We start from the raw sequence: 22,185 nt of genomic DNA, 5'->3' as shown, positions 1-22,185 counted from the left end.
TTTAGGGTCTGGAATGCACTGCCTGAGACTGTGGTGGGGACAGATTTACACAGCGAGTGTTTAGGGTCTGGAATGCGCTGTCTGAAAGTGTGGTGGATACAGATTCACACCGCGAGTGGTTAGGGTTTGGAATGCACTGTCTGAGAGTGTGGTGGAGACAGATCCACACAGCGAGTGGTAAGGGTCTGGAATGCACTGTTTGAGAGTGTGGCACAGGCAGGTTCACACAGCAAGTGGTTAGGGTCTGGAATGTACTGTCTGAGAGTGTGGTGGAGACAGGTTCACACAGCGAGTGGTAAGGGTCTGGAATGTACTGTCTGAGAGTGTGGTGGAGACAGATCCACACAGCGAGTGGTAAGGGTCTGGAATGCACTGTTTGAGAGTGTGGCACAGGCAGGTTCACACAGCAAGTGGTTAGGGTCTGGAATGTACTGTCTGAGAGTGTGGTGGAGACAGATCCACACAGCGAGTGGTAAGGGTCTGGAATGTACTGTCTGAGAGTGTGGTGGAGACAGATCCACACAGCGAGTGGTAAGGGTCTGGAATGCACTGTTTGAGAGTGTGGCACAGGCAGGCTCACACAGCAAGTGGTTAGGATCTGGAATATACTGTCTGAGAGTGTGGTGGAGACAGGTTCACACAGCGAGTGGTAAGGGTCTGGAATGCACTGTCTGAGAGTGTTTTGGAGACAGATTCACACAGCGAGTGGTTAGGGTCTGGAATACACTGTCTGGAAGTGTGGTGGAGACAGGTTCACACAGCGAGTGGTTAGGGTCTGGAATGCACTGTCTGAGAGTGTGGTGGGCACAGATTCACACAGCGAGTGGTTAGGGTCTGGAGTGTGCTGCCTGAGAATGTGGTGGAGACAGATTTACACAGCGAGTGTTTAGGGTCTGGAATGCACTGTCTGAGAGTGTGGTGCTGGCAGGTTCACACAGCGAGTAGTTACGGACTAGAATGTGCTGCCTGAGAGTGTGGTGGAGACAGGTTCACACAGCGCGTGTTTAGGGTCTGGAATGCGCTGTCTGAGTGTGTGGCGCAGGCAGGTTCACACATTGAGTGGTTAAGGTCTGGAATACACTGCCTGGAAGTGTCGCGGAGGGAGGTTTACACAGCGAGTGGTTCGGATCTGGAATGCACTGCCTGAGAGTGTGTTAGAGATAGATTCACACGGCGACTGGTTAGGGTCTGGAGTGCATTGTCTGAGATTGTGGCACAGGCAGATTCACACAGAGAATGGTTAGGGTCTGGAATGCACTGTCTGGGTGTGTGGTGGAGATAGATTCACAAGCGAGTGGTTAGGGTCCAGAATGCACTGAGAGTTTGATGCAGACAGATTCACACAGCAAGTGGTTAGGACCTGGAATGCACTGTCTGAGTGTGTGGCACAGGCAGGCTCGCACAGCAAGTGTTTAGGATCTGGAATGTGTACTGTCTGAGAGTGTGGTGGAGACAGGTTCACACCACGAGTGGTTCGGGTCTGGGATGCACTGTCTGGGAGTGTGATGGAGACCGATACACACAGCGAGTGATTAGGGCCTGGAATGCGCTGTCTGAGAATGTGGTGGAGACAGATTCACACAGCGAGTGGTTAGGGTCTGGAATGCACTGTCTGAGAGTGCGATTGAGTCAGAAACACAGCGAGTGGTTAGGGTCTTGATGCACATCAATTTGGACACGAGACTCGAAGCTTCAGTAAAAGGCGGCTTTTATTAACTATTAATGAAGCTATCAGAACTTTAACACACTATCCCAGACTGAAGGGGTCCCGTCAGAGCAGGGACTCTTATACCTCTCCCAGGAGGCGGAGCCCGACTGGGATGTGCCACAACAGTAACAAACACAGGTGTAACAACCCCACCCTAACCCAACAGCAACAGTAGTACAATCCCACAGTAACGTATATACATCTCTGTAGTACTGGCCAGCCCTGGCTCAGTACTATCCAGTGGGAACCAACGATGGTTCACCACATTCACCCCTCCTTTGAGAACAAAGGCCGGCGGGGTACAAAAACAGAATAAAGTGTCAGCAGTTTATAAGTTCAGACGGTCTGGAGGACCGCACCGTCGTTGTGACCTCCTCAATACCGGCGGTGACACCGGAGTAGGCACTTGCGGTGGCGTTCTTCCCAAAACGACGTCCAGCTGTTCTTCCACGGACTCACAGGCCGGTTGACCCTGATGAGACGGTAGTGCAGGGGATCCTGACACGTCCTGCGGTGGCAACCATCTTCGGGGCTCAGGCAAGCTGTGCATTGGAGTAAAACTGTTAAGCAATGGTCCCGATGCTGCCCGCGCCATGTCCGGGGAAGAAATGAGAGATAATGGATTTGTTACTGGGGGTATGGGAGTGACAGGAGTTGCTACGTCCCCTGCAGGCGCCAGGTCTCGGATCGAGACCGTGTCCTCTCGCCCGTCAGGGTATGCCACATAGGCATACTGAGGGTTGGCGTGGAGGAGGTGGACCTGTTCGACCAAGGGGTCGGACTTGCGGGCCCTTACATGTCGCCGCAGGAGGACGGGTCCTGGGTACGTCAACCAAGCTGGTAAAGATATCCCCGAGGAAGACTTCCGAGGGAATGAGAACATCCTCTCGTGGGGAGTAGCATTGGTTGCCGTACACAGGAGGGAGCGAATAGAGTGAAGCGCATCAGGGAGGACCTCCTGCCAACGGGAGACTGGAAGACAAAGAACAAAGAACAGTACAGCACAGGAAACAGGCCCTTCGGCCCTCCAAGCCTGTGCCGCTCCTTGGTCCAGCTAGACCAATCGTTTGTATCCCTCCATTCCCAGGCTGCTCATGTGACTATCCAGGTAAGTCTTAAACAATGTCAGCGTGCCTGCCTCCACCACCCTACTTGGCAGCGCATTCCAGGCCCCCACCACCCTCTGTGTAAAAAACATCCCTCTGATATCTGAGTTATACTTCGCCCCTCTCACCTTGAGCCCGTGACCCCTCGTGATCGTCACCTCCGACCTGGGAAAAAGCTTCCCACCGTTCACCCTATCTATACCCTTCATAATCTTGTACACCTCTATTAGATCTCCCCTCATTCTCCGTCTTTCCAGGGAGAACAACCCCAGTTTACCCAATCTCTCCTCATAGCTAAGGCCACCCCATACCAGGCAACATCCTGGTAAACCTTCTCTGCACTCTCTCTAACGCCTCCACGTCCTTCTGGTAGTGCGGCGACCAGAACTGGAAGTGTAGATCAAAGGCAAAAAAGGTAGCAGAAGTGATTTTTCAAAATCTTGGCAAATACTTCTGAAACAGTGAACATGTTCTCAGAACAAACCCTGTGAGTGGAAGCCTTTCACTTGGGGGAAAGTGATAGCCAGATCTCCAGCCCATCAAGTGCTCAGTCATCAATTCTTACTGTCTACACATTTGAACCAGCCCCTGGCCAGTATCAACCGCTTGGGAAAGCTCTGTCCCAGGACACCGAGTAACATCTGTAAATCTCAGACTCACCTGCCCCACACACCAACCAACAGCTTTGGATTCAATGCAGCAGTCAGCATGCTCCTATAGAGCCTTGACCTTTCAACCTACTGCTCACACCTGCCAAATATTAACCTCCTCGTGTTACTATGGCTTTTCCCTGAAAAAACATTCAACTTGCTGCTCAGTTTTCTCAAACCAGACCTCACCAGAGTTAAATCCGGTTCTCTTGTCCATGTTTTAGTCAAATTTATGTGCAGCCACTATGGAATTCTGTATGGGGATGGTCAGATCACTAATGGTTTTACTGAGTGGCTCGGAGTTGGGATGCTGTCAGCTTCCTCCCTGTATCTCAGTATTACTGCTTGAGTGTATTCGACTCATTGACTGAATGTGCTTGTTTGCCAATGTCATGGTAATGGATGTATGAAGTATCGCTCACTGGCCTCATTCTCTCCTGGTTGGGGAGTTATTGTGGCTTTCCTTTGGTTCTCATTGATCTACTTGGTGGAAAAGTGACAAATGTAACAAACGACCCTTGTTCTCAAACTTTCCCTCAGGATCAAAGCTACAAACCCACTTGCAGCAGCAATCTCAGTTAGCCTGCATCCTTTCTGAGGATTCACACACTTTCCCCATTACATTACAGCTAAATCCTGCCAATGTGGGAAATCTGAAATAAATCCAAAAGATGTCGGATAAACTCAGCAGGTCTGGCAGCATCTGCGGAGAGAGAAACCGATCTAACGATCACAATTCTCCAGAAAAAAACAAAGTTCTGTTCTCGTGACGTGTGGTCACTGTTGGCCTTTAGGCAACTTCAGCAGGTAATTTGCACACAGCAACATTCCATAAACAAGAGTGAGATAATCACGGGAGCTTGCAGTACAGAAGGAGGCCATTTGACCCTTTGGCCTGGATGTTATTGTCCCACCAGCCACAGGAATTGGGGCGGCCGAGGGGGGGACCGTGGAAAGGACCGTTGACCTTGGGTGGGATTTTATGGTTTTGGCATGAGCGTAGCCGGAAAATCCCACCCTTCGTGGCTTTGCTGCTTCTTTGCAGGAACTGTTCAATTTCCCTATTGAGAAACAGGATAATTCGATGTCAATTACTGGCCAGGGTAAAATGAGGAATGGGGCAAATATCACGACATAGGGAGGATAGGGGAAGGGGATATTAGGCAGGGATTTATGGAGTTGGGGTGGAAACTAAAGGCCAAGACTGACAGAGTGGTTATCTCTGGACTCTTGCCTGTACCACGGGGTAGTTTAGAGAGGAATAGGGAGAGGGAAGGTTTGAATTCATGGCTGAGGGGATGGTGCAGGAGGGAGGGGTTCAGGTACTTAAGCAATTGGGGCTCGTACTGGGGAAGGTGTGACCTCTATGAGAAGGATGGTCTACACCTTAATCAGAAGGGGACCAATATCCTGGGGGGTAAATTTGCTAAGGCCATGCAGGGAGGTTTAAACTGATTCGGGGGGGGGGGGAGGGATCCTGAGTAGTGGGGCTGAAAGTGAGGGATGCATGGATGGGGACTGCAATGCACGGCATTGCAGAGGTGGGGTGGAGCAGGGTTTGAAATGTGTATACTTCAATGCCAGGAGTATTCGCAATAAAGTGGGTGAACTTGCAGCGTGGATCAGTACCTGGGACTTCGATGTTGTGGCTATTTCAGAGACATGGATAGAGCAGGGGCAGGAATGGATGCTGCAGGTCCCGGGGTTCAAATGTTTTAGTCGAAGTAGGGAAGGAGGTAGAAGAGGGGGAGGGGTAGCATTATTGGTCAGAGATTGTATCACAGTGTCAGAGAGGAGGTTTGATGAGGACTTATCTGTTGAGGTAGTATGGGCGGAGATTAGAAATAGGAGAGGAGAGGTCACCCTGTTGGGAGTCTTTTATAGACCTCCTAAAAGTTCTAGAGAGGTTGAGGAAAGGATTGCGGAGTCAATCCTGCTTAGGAGTGAAAGTAATAGGGCAATTGTTATGGGGGATTTTAACTTGACTAATATTGACTGGAATTGTTATAGCTCTAGCTCGTTAGAGGGGTCAGTTTTTGTTCAAAGCGTGCAGGAAGGTTTTTTGACTCAGTATGTAGACAGGCCAACTAGAGGTGAGGCTATATTGAATCTGGTGCTGGGAAATGAGCCAGACCAGGTGCTAGACTTGGAAGTTGGTGTGCATTTTGGTGATAGTGACCACAATTCGGTTACGTTCACCTTAGTGATGGAAAGGGATAGGCATGAACCTCGGGCCAGTGGTTTTAGCTGGGGGAAGGGTAATTATGAGGCTATTAGGAGAGAATTAGGAAACATAGGTTGGACTAGGAGATTACAGGGACTGGGAACGTCCGACATGTGGAGTTTTTTCAAGGAGCAGCTACTGCGAGTCTGTGATAGGTATGTCCCTGTCAGGCAAGGAGGAATTGGTAGGGCTAGGGAACCGTGGTGCACCAAAAAAGTTTCTTTGTTGGTTAAAAAGAAAAAGGAGGCTTATGTTCGGATGAGACGTGAGCACTCGGGTAGTGCACTAGAAAGCTTTAGATTGGCTAAGAGGGAGTTGAAGAGCGAGCTTAGAAGGGCTAAAAGGGGACATGAGAAGACTTTGGCGGATAGGGTTAAAGAGAATCCTAAGGCGTTCTATAGGTATGTCAAGAACAGAAGGTTGGTTAGGGCAAGTTTAGGGCCAGTTATAGATGGCAGAGGGAAGTTATGTGTGGAACCGGAGGAGATTGGTGAAGCATTGAACCAATATTTCTCTTCGGTGTTCACGCAAGGGGACATGAATATAGCTGAGGAGGACACTGGGTTGCAGGGGAGTAGAATAGACAGTATTACAGTTGATAAGGAGGATGTGCAGGATATTCTGGAGGGTCTGAAAATAGATAAATCCCCTGGTCCGGATGGGATTTATCCAAGGATTCTCTGGGAGGCAAGAGAAGTGATTGCAGAGCCTCTGGCTCTGATCTTCAGGTCGTCGTTGGCCTCTGGTATAGTACCAGAAGATTGGAGGTTAGCGAATGTTGTCCCATTGTTTAAGAAGGGGAACAGAGACTTCCCCGGGAATTATAGACCGGTGAGTCTCACTTCTGTTGTCGGCAAGATGTTGGAAAAAATTATAAGGGATAGGATTTATAGTTATTTGGAGAGTAATGAATTGATAGGTGATAGTCAGCATGGTTTTGTGGCAGGTAGGTCGTGCCTTACTAACCTTATTGAGTTTTTTGAGAAAGTGACCAAGGAGGTGGATGGGGGCAAGGCAGTGGACGTGGTATATATGGATTTTAGTAAGGCGTTTGATAAGGTTCACCATGGTAGGCTTCTGCAGAAAATGCAGATGTATGGGATTGGGGGTGATCTAGGAAATTGGATCAGGAATTGGCTAGCGGATAGGAAACAGAGGGTGGTGGTTGATAGTAAATATTCATCATGGAGTGCGGTTACAAGTGGTGTACCTCAGGGATCTGTTTTGGGGCCACTGCTGTTTGTAATATTTATTAATGATCTGGATGAGGGTATAGTTGGGTGGATTAGCAAATTTGCTGATGACACCAAAGTCGGTGGTGTGGTAGACAGTGAGGAAGGGTGTCGTAGTTTGCAGGAAGACTTAGACAGGTTGCAAAGTTGGGCCGAGAGGTGGCGGATGGAGTTTAATGTGGAGAAGTGTGAGGTAATTCACTTTGGTAGGAATAACAGATGTGTTGAGTATAGGGCTAACGGGAGGACTTTGAATAGTGTGGAGGAGCAGAGGGATCTAGGTGTATGTGTGCATAGATCCCTGAAAGTTGGGAATCAAGTAGATAAGGTTGTTAAGAAGGCATATGGTGTCTTGGCGTTTATTGGTAGGGGGATTGAATTTAGGAGTCGTAGCGTTATGTTGCAACTGTACACAACTCTGGTGCGGCCGCACTTGGAGTACTGTGTGCAGTTCTGGTCCCCACATTACAGGAAGGATGTGGAGGCTTTGGAGAGGGTGCAGAGGAGGTTTACCAGGATGTTGCCTGGTATGGAGGGGAGATCCTATGAGGAGAGGCTGAGGGATTTGGGATTGTTTTCGCTGGAAAGGCGGCGGCTAAGAGGGGATCTTATTGAAACATATAAGATGATTAGAGGTTTAGATAGGGTGGATAGTGATAGCCTTTTTCCTCTGATGGAGAAATCCAGCACGAGGGGGCATGGCTTTAAATTGAGGGGGGGTAGTTATAGAACCGATGTCAGGGGTAGGTTCTTTACCCAGAGGGTGGTGAGGGATTGGAATGCCCTGCCAGCATCAGTTGTAAATGCGCCTAGTTTGGGGGCGTTTAAGAGATCCGTAGATAGGTTCATGGACGAAAAGAAATTGGTTTAGGTTGGAGGGTCACAGTTTTTTTTTAACTGGTCGGTGCAACATCGTGGGCCGAAGGGCCTGTTCTGCGCTGTAATGTTCTATGTTCTATGTTCTATATTTGTGATTATTGTTAAGAAAAAAGTGAATTGTCATTTGGAGAAATGTGACTGTATAAACAAAAGGATTTGTTCAAGGCATAATGTCTGCTTACTCTGATTGGATCTCTGACAAAGCTTCTGAAGGTGGTGATATATATATATATGGACTTTCAATTAGAATTTAATAATCTATTGCATATTACTGCCAATTTATTCAGCAAATAGAAGCAGTTGGAAAGGGCAGTGATAACTTGAGTGTGTAACTGGCTAAGAGATAGGGATAGACAGTTGTGGCGAATGGGTGTTTTATACCTGGAGAAAATATGGAGTGGGATTTCCCAGGGGTCCCTATTAGACATACACAACAGTATTTCAGCAAGAGAAACAGTTACCCCTTCAGGTCAGTGACCTTTCATCAGAATGGCTCTAACGCAAGGTAATTGACCTGAAACATTAACTCTCCACAGATGCTGCCTGACCTGCTGAGTATTTCCAAGGTTTTCCGCTTTTTAAAATATTTTAGGTGGAAGGATTAGGTGCTGCAACTCCTGTAGGTGCAGTGGGACGGGGAGGGATGTTGTTGGGGGTGACAGAGAAGTGGACAAGAGTGTCATGGAGGGAACTATCCTCTACAGCTTTCCTGAGTTCAGCTCCTTTGTCCATGTTTTAATCAAGGAACAAAGGTCAGGAGCTGAGGCGCTCCGGCGGAATCCAAACTGATCATCAGTGAGGTATTCTGGAGTGTCACCTAAAGCACTGTTGGTGACCCCTTCCATCACTTAGCTGGTGAGTCGACTGATGGGGCAGTAATTGTGCAGATTAGATTTGTCCTGCTTTTTGGGCACAAGATATACTTGGGCAATGCTCCATGTTGTTGGGTAGATGTCAGTGTTATAGTCATTTTGGAGCAGCTTGGCTAGGGGCGCGGCTAGCTCTGGAACAGGCGTCTTCATTAGTGCAGCCAGGATGTTGCTGGAGCATTTGCTGTATCCAGCGTGTTTGACCATTTCACTAATCTGTCAAAGCTAACAGGCTAAGGTTTCGCAGGAGGTGCTGAAAGCAAGCAGCGTGCCAACGGTGCTGGTCTCATGGCCAATTATTATGCAAACCCATCCAAACATTTCATCCAATCATCACCTTCTGGCTTCATTCATGTTTCCAAAGCTTTGTTGTTTATAATGGCAGTACTCCAGCAGAGAACACATCCACCCGAAACTGCTCCCTTGCTGAAATACTGAGGGGTTGGCATCCAACAAACACACTCCCAATGTCTGACTGGTGCTTGCGCGTCACGTCAGTGGATGTTTACAAATCTGGCCAACAAATCTGACTGATACTAAACAGCCCAAATATAGACTTTCCATTGACTTAGTGATTAAATGTTACCAAGTAGGTGGTTCAATATCACAGCTAAAGGGTTAAAGGGTTAGATGTCACATGTTAAGGGTTAGAAGTCACACGTTAAGGGTTAGAAGTCACACGTTAAGGGTTAGAAGTCACACGTTAAGGGTTAGAAGTCACACGTTAAAGGTTAGATGTCATATGTTAAGGGATAGATGTCACACGTTAGGGGATAGGTGTCACACGTTAAGGGTTAGGTGTCACACGTTTGGGGTTAGATGTAATACATTGGGGGTTAGATGTCACATGTTGAGGGTTAGATGTCACACATTTGGGGTTAGATGTCACATGTTAAGGGTTAGATGTCACACATTGAGGGATAGATGTCACATGTTGAGGGATAGATGTCACACGTTGAGGGATAGATGTCACACGTTGAGGGTTAGATGTCACACGTTAGGGGTTAGATGTCACACGTTGAGGGTTAGATGTCATACATTCGGAGTTAGATGTCACACGTTAAGGGTTGGATGTCAAACGTTTGGGGTTAGATGTCACACGTTAAGGGTTAGATGTCACACGTTAAGGGTTGGATGTCATATGTTTGGGGTTAGATTCACACGTTGGGGGTCAGATATCACACATTGGGGATTAAATATCACACATTGAGGGTTAGATGTCACACGTTGAGGGTTAGATGTCATACATTCGGAGTTAGATGTCACACGTTAAGGGTTAGATGTCACACGTTAAGGGATAGACGTCACACGTTAAGGGATAGACGTCACACGTTAAGGGATAGACGTCACACGGTAAGGGTTAGATGTCACGTGTTTGGGGTTAGATGTCACGTGTTTGGGGTTAGATGTCACACGTTGGGGGTCAGATTCACACGTTTGGGGTCAGATATCATACATTGGAGATTAAATATCACACGTTCGGGGTTAGATGTCACACGTTATGGGTTAGATGTCACACGTTTGGGGTTAGATGTCACACGTTATGGGTTAGATGTCACACGTTTGGGGTTAGATGTCACACGTTAGGGTTAGATGTCACACGTTTGGGGTTAGATGTCACACGTTTGGGGTTAGATGTCACACGTTTGGGGTTAGATGTCACACGTTCGGGGTTAGATGTCACACGTTCGGGGTTAGATGTCACACGTTCGGGGTTAGATGTCACACGTTCGGGGTGAGATGTCACACGTTTGGGTTAGATGTCACACGTTAAGGGTTAGATGTCACACGTTCGGGGTTAGATGTCACACGTTAACGGTGAGATGTCACACGTTTGGGTTAGATGTCACACGTTAAGGGTTAGATGTCACACGTTCGGGGTTAGATGTCACACGTTCGGGGTTAGATGTCACACGTTCGGGGTTAGATGTCACACGTTTGGGGTTAGATGTCACACGTTCGGGGTTAGATGTCACACGTTCGGGGTTAGATGTCACACATTAGGGGTTAGACGTCACACGTTCGGGGTTAGATGTCACACGTTAGGGGTTAGACGTCACACGTTAGGGGTTAGACGTCACACGTTCGGGGTGAGATGTCACACGTTAAGGGTTAGATGTCACACATTAAGGGTTAACAAAGAACAAAGAACAATACAGCACAGGAACAGGCCCTTCGGCCCTCCAAGCCCGCGCCGCTCCCTGGTGAAAACTAGACCATTCTTTTGTATCCCTCCATTCCCACTCCGTTCACGTGGCTATCTAGATAAGTCTTAAACGTTCCCAGTGTGTCCGCCTCCACCACCTTGCCTGGCAGCGCATTCCAGGCCCCCACCACCCTCTGTTTTAGGAACGTCCTACTGATATCCGTGTTAAACCTGACCCCCTCACCTTGAACCTATGACCCCTCGTGAACGTCACCACCGACCTGGGAAAAAGCTTCCCACCGTTCACCTTATCTATGCCTTTCATAATTTTATACACTTCCATTAGTTCACCCCTCATCCTCCGTCTTTCCAGTGAGAACAACCCCAATTTACCCAATCTCTCCTCATAACTAAGCCCTTCCATACCAGGCAACATCCTGGTAAACCTCCTCTGCACTCTCTCTAAAGCCTCCACGTCCTTCTGGTAGTGTGGCGACCAGAACTGGGCACAGTATTCCAGATGCGGCCGAACCAACGTTCTATACATCTGCAACATCAGACCCCAACTTTTATACTCTGTGCCCCGTCCTATAAAGGCAAGCATGCCATATGCCTTCTTCACTACCTTCTCCACCTGTGACGTCACCTTCAAGGATCTGTGGACTTGCACACCCAGGTCCCTCTGCGTATCTACACCCTTTATGGTTCTGCCATTTATCGTACAGGTCCCCCCAAAATGTTCTACCAAAATGCATCACTTCACATTTATCTGGATTGAACTCCATCTGCCATTTCTTTGCCCAAATTTCCAGCCTATCTATATCCTTCTGTAGCCTCTGACAATGTTCCTCACTATCTGCAAGTCCAGCCATTTTCGTGTCATCCGCAAACTTACTGATCACCCCAGTTACACCTTCTTCCAGATCATTTATATAAATCACAAACAGCAGAGGTCCCAATACAGAGCCCTGCGGAACACCACTAGTCACAGGCATCCAGCCGGAAAAAGACCCTTCCACTACCACCCTCTGTCTTCTGTGACCAAGCCAGTTCTCCACCCATCTAGCCACCTCCCCCTTTATCCCATGAGGTCCAACCTTTTGCACCAACCTACCATGAGGGACTTCGTCAAACGCTTTACTAAAGTCCATATAGACGACATCCACGGCCCGGGTTGGATGTCATACATAAAGGGGTAGATGTCACATGTTAAGGGGTAGATGTCACACATTGAGGGTTAGATGTCAATCGTTAGGGGTTAGATGTCACACGTTGAGGGATAGATGTCACACATTGAGGGTTAGATGTCACACGTTCGGGGTTAGATGTCACACGTTAAGGGATAGATGTCACACGTTGAGGGTTAGATGTCACACATTCGGGGTTAGATGTCACACGTTAGGGGTTAGATGTCACATGTTAAGGGATAGATGTCACACGTTCGGAGTGAAATGTCACACGTTAAGGGTTGGATGTCACACATTGAGGGTTAGATGTCACATGTTAAGGGGTAGATGTCACATGTTAAGGGGTAGATGTCACACATTCGGGGTTAGATGTCACATATTAAGGGATAGATGTTACACGTTAGGGGATAGATGTCACATGTTAGGGGTTAGATGTCACATGTTAAGGGATAGATGTCACACGTTCGGGGTGAGATGTCACACGTTAAGGGTTGGATGTCACATGTTAAGGGATAGATGTCACACGTTGTGGCTTAGATGTCACACATTCAGGGTTGGATGTCACACGTTCGGGGTGAAATGTCACACGTTTGGGGTTAGATGTCACATGTTCGTGGTTAGATGTCACACGTTAAGCGTTAGGTGTCACACGTTAGGGGTTAGGTGTCACACGTTAAGGGTTAGGTGTCACACGTTAAGGGTTGGGTGTCACACGTTTGGGGTTAGATGTTATACATTGGGGGTTAGATGTCACACGTTCGGGGTGAGATGTCACACGTTAAGGGTTGGATGTCACATGTTAAGGGATAGATGTCACACGTTGAGGGTTAGATGTCACACATTCGGGGTTAGATGTCACACGTTAAGGGTTAGATATCACACGTTAAGGGTTAGATGTCACACGTTAAGGGGCAGATGTCACACGTTAGGGGTTAGATGTCACACATTAAGGGTTGGATGTCACACGTTTGGGGTTAGATGTCACACGTTAGGGGTTAGGTGTCACACGTTAAGGGGTAGTTGTCACACGTTAAGGGGTAGATGTCACACGTTAAGGGGTAGATGTCACACGTTAAGGGGTAGATGTCACACGTTAGGGGCAGATGTCACACGTTAAGGGGCAGATGTCACACATTAAGGGTTAGATGTCACACGTTTGGGGTTAGATGTCACACGTTAGGGGTTAGGTGTCACACGTTAAGGGGTAGATGTCACACGTTAAGGGGCAGATGTCACACGTTAAGGGGTAGATGTCACACGTTAGGGGCAGATGTCACACGTTAAGGGGCAGATGTCACACATTAAGGGTTGGATGTCACACATTAAGGGTTGGATGTCACACGTTTGGGGTTAGATGTCACACGTTAGGGGTTAGGTGTCACACGTTAAGGGGTAGATGTCACACGTTAAGGGGTAGATGTCACACGTTAAGGGTTGGATGTCACACGTTAAGGGTTGGATGTCACACGTTCGGGGTTAGATGTCACATGTTAAGGGATAGATGTCATACGTTCGGAGTGAAATTTCACACGTTTGGGGTTAGATGTCACACGTTAAGGGGTAGATGTCACACGTTAAGGGGCAGATGTCACACATTAAGGGTTGGATGTCACACGTTTGGGGTTAGATGTCACACGTTAGGGGTTAGGTGTCATACGTTAAGGGGTAGATGTCACATTAAGGGGTAGATGTCACACGTTAAGGGTTGGATGTCACACGTTAAGGGTTGGATGTCACACGTTAAGGGTTGGATGTCACATGTTTGGGGTTAGATGTCACACGTTCGGGGTTAGATGTCACATGTTAAGGGATGGATGTCATACGTTCGGAGTGAAATTTCACATGTTTGGGGTTAGATGTCACATGTTCGTGGTTAGATCTCACGTGTTCACGGGTAAATGTCACACGTTAGGGGTCAGATGTCACATGTTAAGGGATAGATGTCACACGTTGTGGGTTAGATGTCACGCATTGAGGGTGAGATGTCACATGTTAAGGGGTAGATGTCACACGTTAAGGGATAGGTGTCACACATTGAGGGTTAGATGTCACACGTTCGTGGTTAGATGTCACACGTTAAGGGGTAGATGTCACACGTTGAGGGATAGATGTCACACGTTAAGGGATAGATGTCACACGTTAAGGGATAGATGTCACGCGTTGTGGGTTAGATGTCATGCATTGAGGGTTAGATGTCACATGTTAAGGGAATGATGTCACACGTTGAGGGTTAGATGTCACACGTTCGGGGTTAGATGTCACATGTTAAGGGGTAGATGTCACGTGTTAAGGGATAGATGTCACACATTGAGGGTTAGATGTCACACGTTAGGGTTAGATGTCACATGTTAAGGGATAGATGTCACACCTTCGGGGATAGATGTCACACGTTAAGGGATAGATGTCACACATTGAGGGATAGATGTCACACATTGAGGGTTAGATGTGACACGTTTGTGGTTAGATGTCACACGTTAAGGGGTAGATGTCACACGTTCGGGGTGAGATGTCACATGTTAAGGGATAGATGTCACACGTTCGGGGTGAGATGTCACACGTTCAGGGTTGGATGTCACACATTGAGGGTGAGATGTCACATGTTAAGGGGTAGATGTCACACGTTAAGGGATAGATGTCACACATTGAGGGTTAGATGTCACACGTTCGTGGTTAGATGTCACACGTTAAGGGGTAGATGTCACACGTTGAGGGATAGATGTCACACGTTAAGGGATAGATGTCACACGTTAAGTGATAGATGTCACACGTTAAGGGTTAGATGTCATGCATTGAGGGTTAGATGTCACATGTTAAGGGAATGATGTCACACGTTGAGGGTTAGATGTCACACGTTCGGGGTTAGATGTCACATGTTAAGGGGTAGATGTCACGTGTTAAGGGATAGATGTCACACATTGAGGGTTAGATGTCACACGTTAGGGTTAGATGTCACATGTTAAGGGATAGATGTCACACGTTCGGGGTTAGATGTCACACGTTAAGGGATAGATGTCACACATTGAGGGATAGATGTCACACATTGAGGGTTAGATGTGACAAGTTTGTGGTTAGATGTCACACGTTAAGGGATAGATGTCACACGTTCGGGGAGAGATGTCACACGTTAAGGGTTGGATGTCACGCATTGAGGGTTAGATGTCACACATTAAGGGGTAGATTTCACATGTTAAGGGATAGATGTTACACGTTAGGGGATAAATGTCACACGTTAGGGGTTAGATGTCACATGTTAAGGGATAGATGTCACACGTTCGGGGTGAGATGTCACACGTTAAGGGTTGGATGTCACATGTTAAGGGATAGATGTCACACGTTGAGGGTTAGATGTCACACATTAAGGGGTAGATTTCACATGTTAAGGGATAGGTGACATATGTTCGGGGTTAGATGTCACACGTTGTGGCTTAGATGTCACACATTCGGGGTTAGATATCACACGTTAAGGGGCAGATGTCACACGTTAAGGGGCAGATGTCACACGTTAAGGGTGAGATGTCACACATTCAGGGTTGGATGTCACACATTCAGGGTTGGATGTCACACGTTTGGGGTTAGAGGTCACACGTTCGGGGTTAGAGGTCACATGTTAAGGGATAGATGTCATACGTTCGGGGTGAAATGTCACACGTTTGGGGTTAGATGTCACATGTTCGTGGTTAGATGTCACACGTTAACGGTTAGATGTCACACGTTAGGGGTTAGGTGTCACACGTTAGGGGTTAAGTGTCACACGTTAAGCGATAGGTGTCACACGTTAGGGGTTAGGTGTCACACGTTAAGGGTTAGGTGTTAAACATTAAGGGTTGGGTGTCACACGTTTGGGGTTAGATGTTATACATTGGGGGTTAGATGTCACATGTTAAGGAATAGATGTCACGTTCGGGGTGAGATGTCACACGTTAAGGGATAGATGTCACACGTTGAGGGTTAGATGTCACACATTCGGGCTTAGATGCCACACATTAAGGGGTAGATTTCACATGTTAAGGGATAGATGACATATGTTCGGGGTTTGATGTCACACGTTAAGGGGTAGATGTCACACGTTAAGGGGCAGATGTCACACGTTAAGGTGCAGATGTCACACATTAAGGGTTGGATGTCACACATTTGGGGTTAGATGTCACACGTTAGGGGTTAGGTGTCACACGTTAAGGGGTAGATGTCACACGTTAAGGGATAGATGTCACACGTTAAGGGTTGGATGTCACACGTTAAGGGTTGGATGTCACACGTTAAGGGTTGGATGTCACACGTTAAGGGTTGGATGTCACACGTTAAGGGTTGGATGTCACACGTTCGGGGTTGGATGTCACACATTCGGGCTTAGATGTCACATGTTAAGGGATAGATGTCATACGTTCGGAGTGAAATTTCACATGTTTGGTGTTAGATGTCACATGTTCGTGGTTAGATGTCACACGTTAATGGTTAGATTTCACACGTTAGGGGTTAGATGTCACATGTTAAGGGATAGATGTCACACGTTGAGGGATAGATGTCACACGTTGTGGTTTAGATGTCACGCATTGAGGGTGAGATGTCACATGTTAAGGGGTAGATGTCACACGTTAAGGGATAGATGTCACACATTGAGGGTTAGATGTCACACGTTCGTGGTTAGATGTCACACGTTAAGGGGTAGATGTCACACGTTGAGGGATAGATGTCACACGTTGAGGGATAGATGTCACACGTTAAGGGATAGATGTCACACGTTAAGGGATAGATGTCACACGTTGTGGGATAGATGTCACGCGTTGAGGGTTAGATGTCACATGTTAAGGGAATGATGTCACACGTTGAGGGTTAGATGTCACACGTTCGGGGTTAGATGTCACATGTTAAGGGGTAGATGTCACATGTTAAGGGATAGATGTCATACATTGAGGGTTAGATGTCACATGTTAGGGGTTAGATGTCACATGTTAAGGGATAGATGTCACACGTTCGGGGTTAGATGTCACACGTTAAGGGATAGATGTCACACATTGAGGGATAGATGTCACACATTGAGGGTTAGATGTCACACGTTCGTGGTTAGATGTCACACGTTAAGGGGTAGATGTCACACGTTAAGGGGTAGATGTCACACGTTCAGGGTGAGATGTCACATATTAAGGGATAGATGTCACACGTTCGGGGTGAGATGTCACACGTTAAGGGTTAGATGTCACACGTTAAGGGGTAGATGTCACACGTTAAGGGGTAGATGTCACACGTTAAGGGGCAGATGTCACATGTTAAGGGGCAGATGTCACATGTTAAGGGGCAGATGTCACACGTTAAGGGGCAGATGTCACACGTTAAGGGTTGGATGTCACACGTTTGGGGTTAGATGTCACACATTCGGGCTTAGATGTCATATGTTAAGGGATAGATGTCATACGTTCGGGGTGAAATGTCACACGTTTTTGGTTAGATGTCACATGTTCGTGGTTAGATGTCACATGTTAATGGTTAGATGTCACACGTTAGGGGTTAGGTGTCAAGTGTCACACGTTAGGGGTTAGGTGTCACACGTTAAGGGTTGGGTGTCACACGTTTGGGGTTAGATGTTATACATTGGGGGTTAGATGTCACACGTTTGGGGTTAGAGTTCACATGTTCGGGGTTTGATGTCATACGTTAAGGGGTAGATGTCACAGGTTAAGGGTTACAAGTCACACATTAAGGGTTAGAGTTCACATGTTAAGGGTTGGATGTCACACCTTTGGGGTTAGATGTCACACCTTTGGGGTTAGAGTTCACATGTTCGGGGTTAGAGTTCACATATTCGGGATTAGATGTCACACGTTGGGGGTTAGGTATCACATGTTGAGGGTTAGATGTCACACATTCGTGGTTAGATGTCACACGTTAGGGGTCGGATGTCACATGCTAAGGGATAGATGTCACACGTTGAGGGTTAGATGTCACACGTTGAGGGTTAGATGTCACACGTTGAGGGTTAGATGTCACACCTTCGCGGTTAGCTGTTACACATTAACGGTGAGATCTCACACGTTCGGGGTTAGATGTCACATGGTAAGGGATAGCTGTCACACGTTAGGGGTTAGCTGTTACACGTTAATGGTGAGATGTCACATGTTCGGGGTTAGACATCACATGTTAAGGGATAGATGTCATGCGTTCGGGGTGAGATGTCACACGTTCGGGGTTAGATGTCATATGTTCGGGGTTAGATGTCACACGTTCGGGGTTAGATGTCACACGTTCGGGGTTAGATGTCACACGTTAACGGTTAGATGTCACACGTTGGGGGTTAGATGTCACACGTTAGGGGTTAGATGTCACACGTTGAGGGTTAGATGTCACACGTTGAGGGTTAGATGTCACACGTTCGGGGTTGGATGTCACACGTTAAGGGGTAGATGTCACACGTTAAGGGGTAGATGTCACACGTTAAGGGGTAGATGTCACACGTTAAGGGTGAGAAGGCACATATTAGGGGTTAGATGTCACACGTTAAGGGCTAGGTGTCACACGTAAAGGGTTAGGTGTCACACGTTGGGGGTTAGATGTCACACGTTAGGGGTTAGATGTCACACGTTGAGGGTTAGATGTCACACGTTGAGGGTTAGATGTCACACGTTGGGGGTTAGATGTCACACGTTAGGGGTTAGATGTCACACGTTGAGGGTTAGATGTCACACGTTGAGGGTTAGATGTCACACGTTCGGGGTTGGATGTCACACGTTAAGGGGTAGATGTCACACGTTAAGGGGTAGATGTCACACGTTAAGGGGTAGATGTCACACGTTAAGGGTGAGAAGGCACACATTAGGGGTTAGATGTCACACGTTAAGGGTTAGGTGTCACACGTTAAGGGTTAGATGTCTCACGTTTTGGGTTAGATGTAATACATTGGGGGTTAGATGTCACACGTTAGGGGTTAGATATCACTCGTTTGGGGTTAGAGTTCACATGTTCGGGGTTTGATGTCACACGTTAAGGGGTAGATGTCACATGTTAAGGGGTCCAAGTCACACATTAGGGGTGAGATGTCACACGTTGGGGGTTAGATGTCACACGTTGGGGGTTAGATGTCACACATTCGGGCTTAGATGTCACATGTTAAGGGATAGATGTCATACGTTCGGGGTGAAATGTCACACGTTTGGGGTTAGATGTCACATGTTCGTGGTTAGAGGTCACACGTTCGGGGTTAGATGTCACACGTTAGGGGTTAGGTGTCACACGTTAGGGGTTAGGTGTCACACGTTAAGCGTTAGGTGTCACACGTTAGGGGTTAGGTGTCACACGTTAAGGGTTAGGTGTCACACGTTAAGGGTTGGGTGTCACACGTTAAGGGTTGGGTGTCACACGTTTGGGGTTAGATGTTATACATTGGGGGTTAGATGTCACATGTTAAGAAATAGATGTCACACGTTCGGGGTGAGATGTCACACGTTAAGGGTTGGATGTCACATGTTAAGGGATAGATGTCACACATTCGGGGTTAGATGCCACACATTAAGGGGTAGATTTCACATGTTAAGGGATAGATGTCACACGTTAAGGGTTAGATGTCACACGTTAAGGGTTAGATGTCACACGTTAGGGGTTAGATGTCAAACGTTCAGGGTTAGATGTCACACGTTAAGGGTTAGATGTCACACGTTTGGGGTTAGATGTCACATGTTAAGTGTTAGATGTCACACGTTGAGGGATAGATGTCACACGTTGAGGGTTAGGTGTCACACATTCGGGGTTAGATGTCACACGTTAAGGGTTAGATGTCACACGTTAGGGGTTAGATGTCACACGTTAAGGGTTGGATGTCATACATTAAGGGTTAGATGTCACACGTTAGGGGTTAGGTGTCACACGTTAGGGGTTAAGAGTCACACGTTAAGCGTTAGGTGTCACACGTTAGGGGTTAGGTGTCACACGTTAAGGGTTGGGTGTCACACGTTAAGGGTTGGGTGTCACACGTTTGGGGTTAGATGTTATACATTGGGGGTTAGATGTCACACGTTAAGGAATAGATGTCACACGTTCGGGGTGAGATGTCACACGTTAAGGGTTGGATGTCACATGTTAAGGGATAGATGTCACACATTCGGGGTTAGATGCCACACATTAAGGGTTAGATTTCACATGTTAAGGGATAGATGACATATGTTCGGGGTTAGGTGTCACACGTTGAGGCTTAGATGTCACACATTCGGGGTTAGATGTCACACGTTAAGGGTTAGATGTCACACGTTAAGGGTTAGATGTCACACGTTAAGGGGTAGATGTCACACGTTAGAGGTTAGATGTCACACGTTAAGGGTTAGATGTCACACGTTTGGGGTTAGGTGTCACACATTTGGGGTTAGATGTCACACGTTAAGGGTTAGATGTCACATGTTAGGGGTTAGATGTCACACGTTAAGGGTTGGATGTCATACATTAAGGGTTAGATGTCACGCGTTAGGGGTTAGATGTCACATGTTAAGGGTTAGATGTCACACGTTGAGGGATAGATGTCACACGTTGAGGGTTAGGTGTCACACATTCGGGGGTAGATGTCACACGTTAAGGGTTAGATGTCACACGTTGAGGGTTAGATGTCACACGTTGAGGGTTAGATGTCACACGTTCGGGGTTGGATGTCACACGTTGAGGGTTAGATGTCACACATTCGGGGTTGGATGTCACACGTTAAGGGGTAGATGTCACACGTTAAGGGTTAGATGTCACACGTAAAGGGTTAGGTGTCACACGTATGGGTTAGATATCACTCGTTTGGGGTTAGAGTTCACATGTTCGGGGTTTGATGTCACATGTTAAGGGGTCCAAGTCACACATTAGGGGTTAGATGTCACACATTCGGGCTTAGATGTCACATGTTAAGGGATAGATGTCATACGTTCGGGGTGAAATGTCACACGTTTGGGGTTAGATGTCACAAGTTCGTGGTTAGATGTCACACGTTAACAGTTAGATGTCACACGTTAACAGTTAGATGTCACACGTTAGGGGTTAGGTGTCACACGTTAGGGGTTAAGTGTCACACGTTAGGGGTTAAGTGTCACACGTTAGGGGTTAAGTGTCACACGTTAGGGGTTAAGTGTCACACGTTAGGGGTTAAGTGTCACACGTTAGGGGTTAAGTGTCACACGTTAGGGGTTAGGTGTCACACGTTAATGGTTGGGTGTCACACGTTCGGGGTTAGATGTTATACATTGGGGGTTAGATGTCACACGGTTGGGGTTAGAGTTCACATGTTCGGGGTTTGATGTCACACGTTAAGGGGTAGATGTCACACGTTAAGGGGTAGATGTCACAGGTTAAGGGTTACAATTCACACATTAAGGGTTAGATGTCACACGTTAAGGGTTGGATGACATACGTTAAGGGTTGGATGTCACACCTTTGGGGTTAGATGTCACACCTTTGGGGTTAGAGTTCACATGTTCGGGGTTAGAGTTCACATATTAGGGATTAGATGTCACACGTTGGGGGTTAGGTATCACATGTTGAGGGTTAGATGTCACACGTTAAGGGTTAGGTGTCACACGTTAAGGGTTAGATGTCTCACGTTTTGGGTTAGATGTAATACATTGGGGGTTAGATGTCACACGTTAGGGGTTAGATATCACTCCTTTGGGGTTAGAGTTCACATGTTCGGGGTTTGATGTCACACGTTAAGGGGTAGATGTCACATGTTAAGGGGTCCAAGTCACACATTAGGGGTTAGATGTCACACGTTGGGGGTTAGATGTCACACGTTGGGGGTTAGATGTCACACATTCGGGCTTAGATGTCACATGTTAAGGGATAGATGTCATACGTTCGGGGTGAAATGTCACACGTTTGGGGTTAGATGTCACATGTTCGTGGTTAGAGGTCACACGTTCGGGGTTAGATGTCACACGTTAGGGGTTAGGTGTCACACGTTAAGCGTTAGGTGTCACACGTTAGGGGTTAGGTGTCACACGTTAAGGGTTAGGTGTCACACGTTAAGGGTTGGGTGTCACACGTTTGGGGTTAGATGTTATACATTGGGGGTTAGATGTCACATGTTAAGAAATAGATGTCACACGTTCGGGGTGAGATGTCACACGTTAAGGGTTGGATGTCACATGTTAAGGGATAGATGTCACACATTCGGGGTTAGATGCCACACATTAAGGGGTAGATTTCACATGTTAAGGGATAGATGTCACACG

The sequence above is a fragment of the Mustelus asterias genome, chromosome 13 (genome assembly GCF_964213995.1).
Source record: "Mustelus asterias chromosome 13, sMusAst1.hap1.1, whole genome shotgun sequence".
NCBI lineage: Eukaryota > Metazoa > Chordata > Chondrichthyes > Carcharhiniformes > Triakidae > Mustelus > Mustelus asterias.
Note: the sequence above shows the minus strand (reverse complement) of the source record.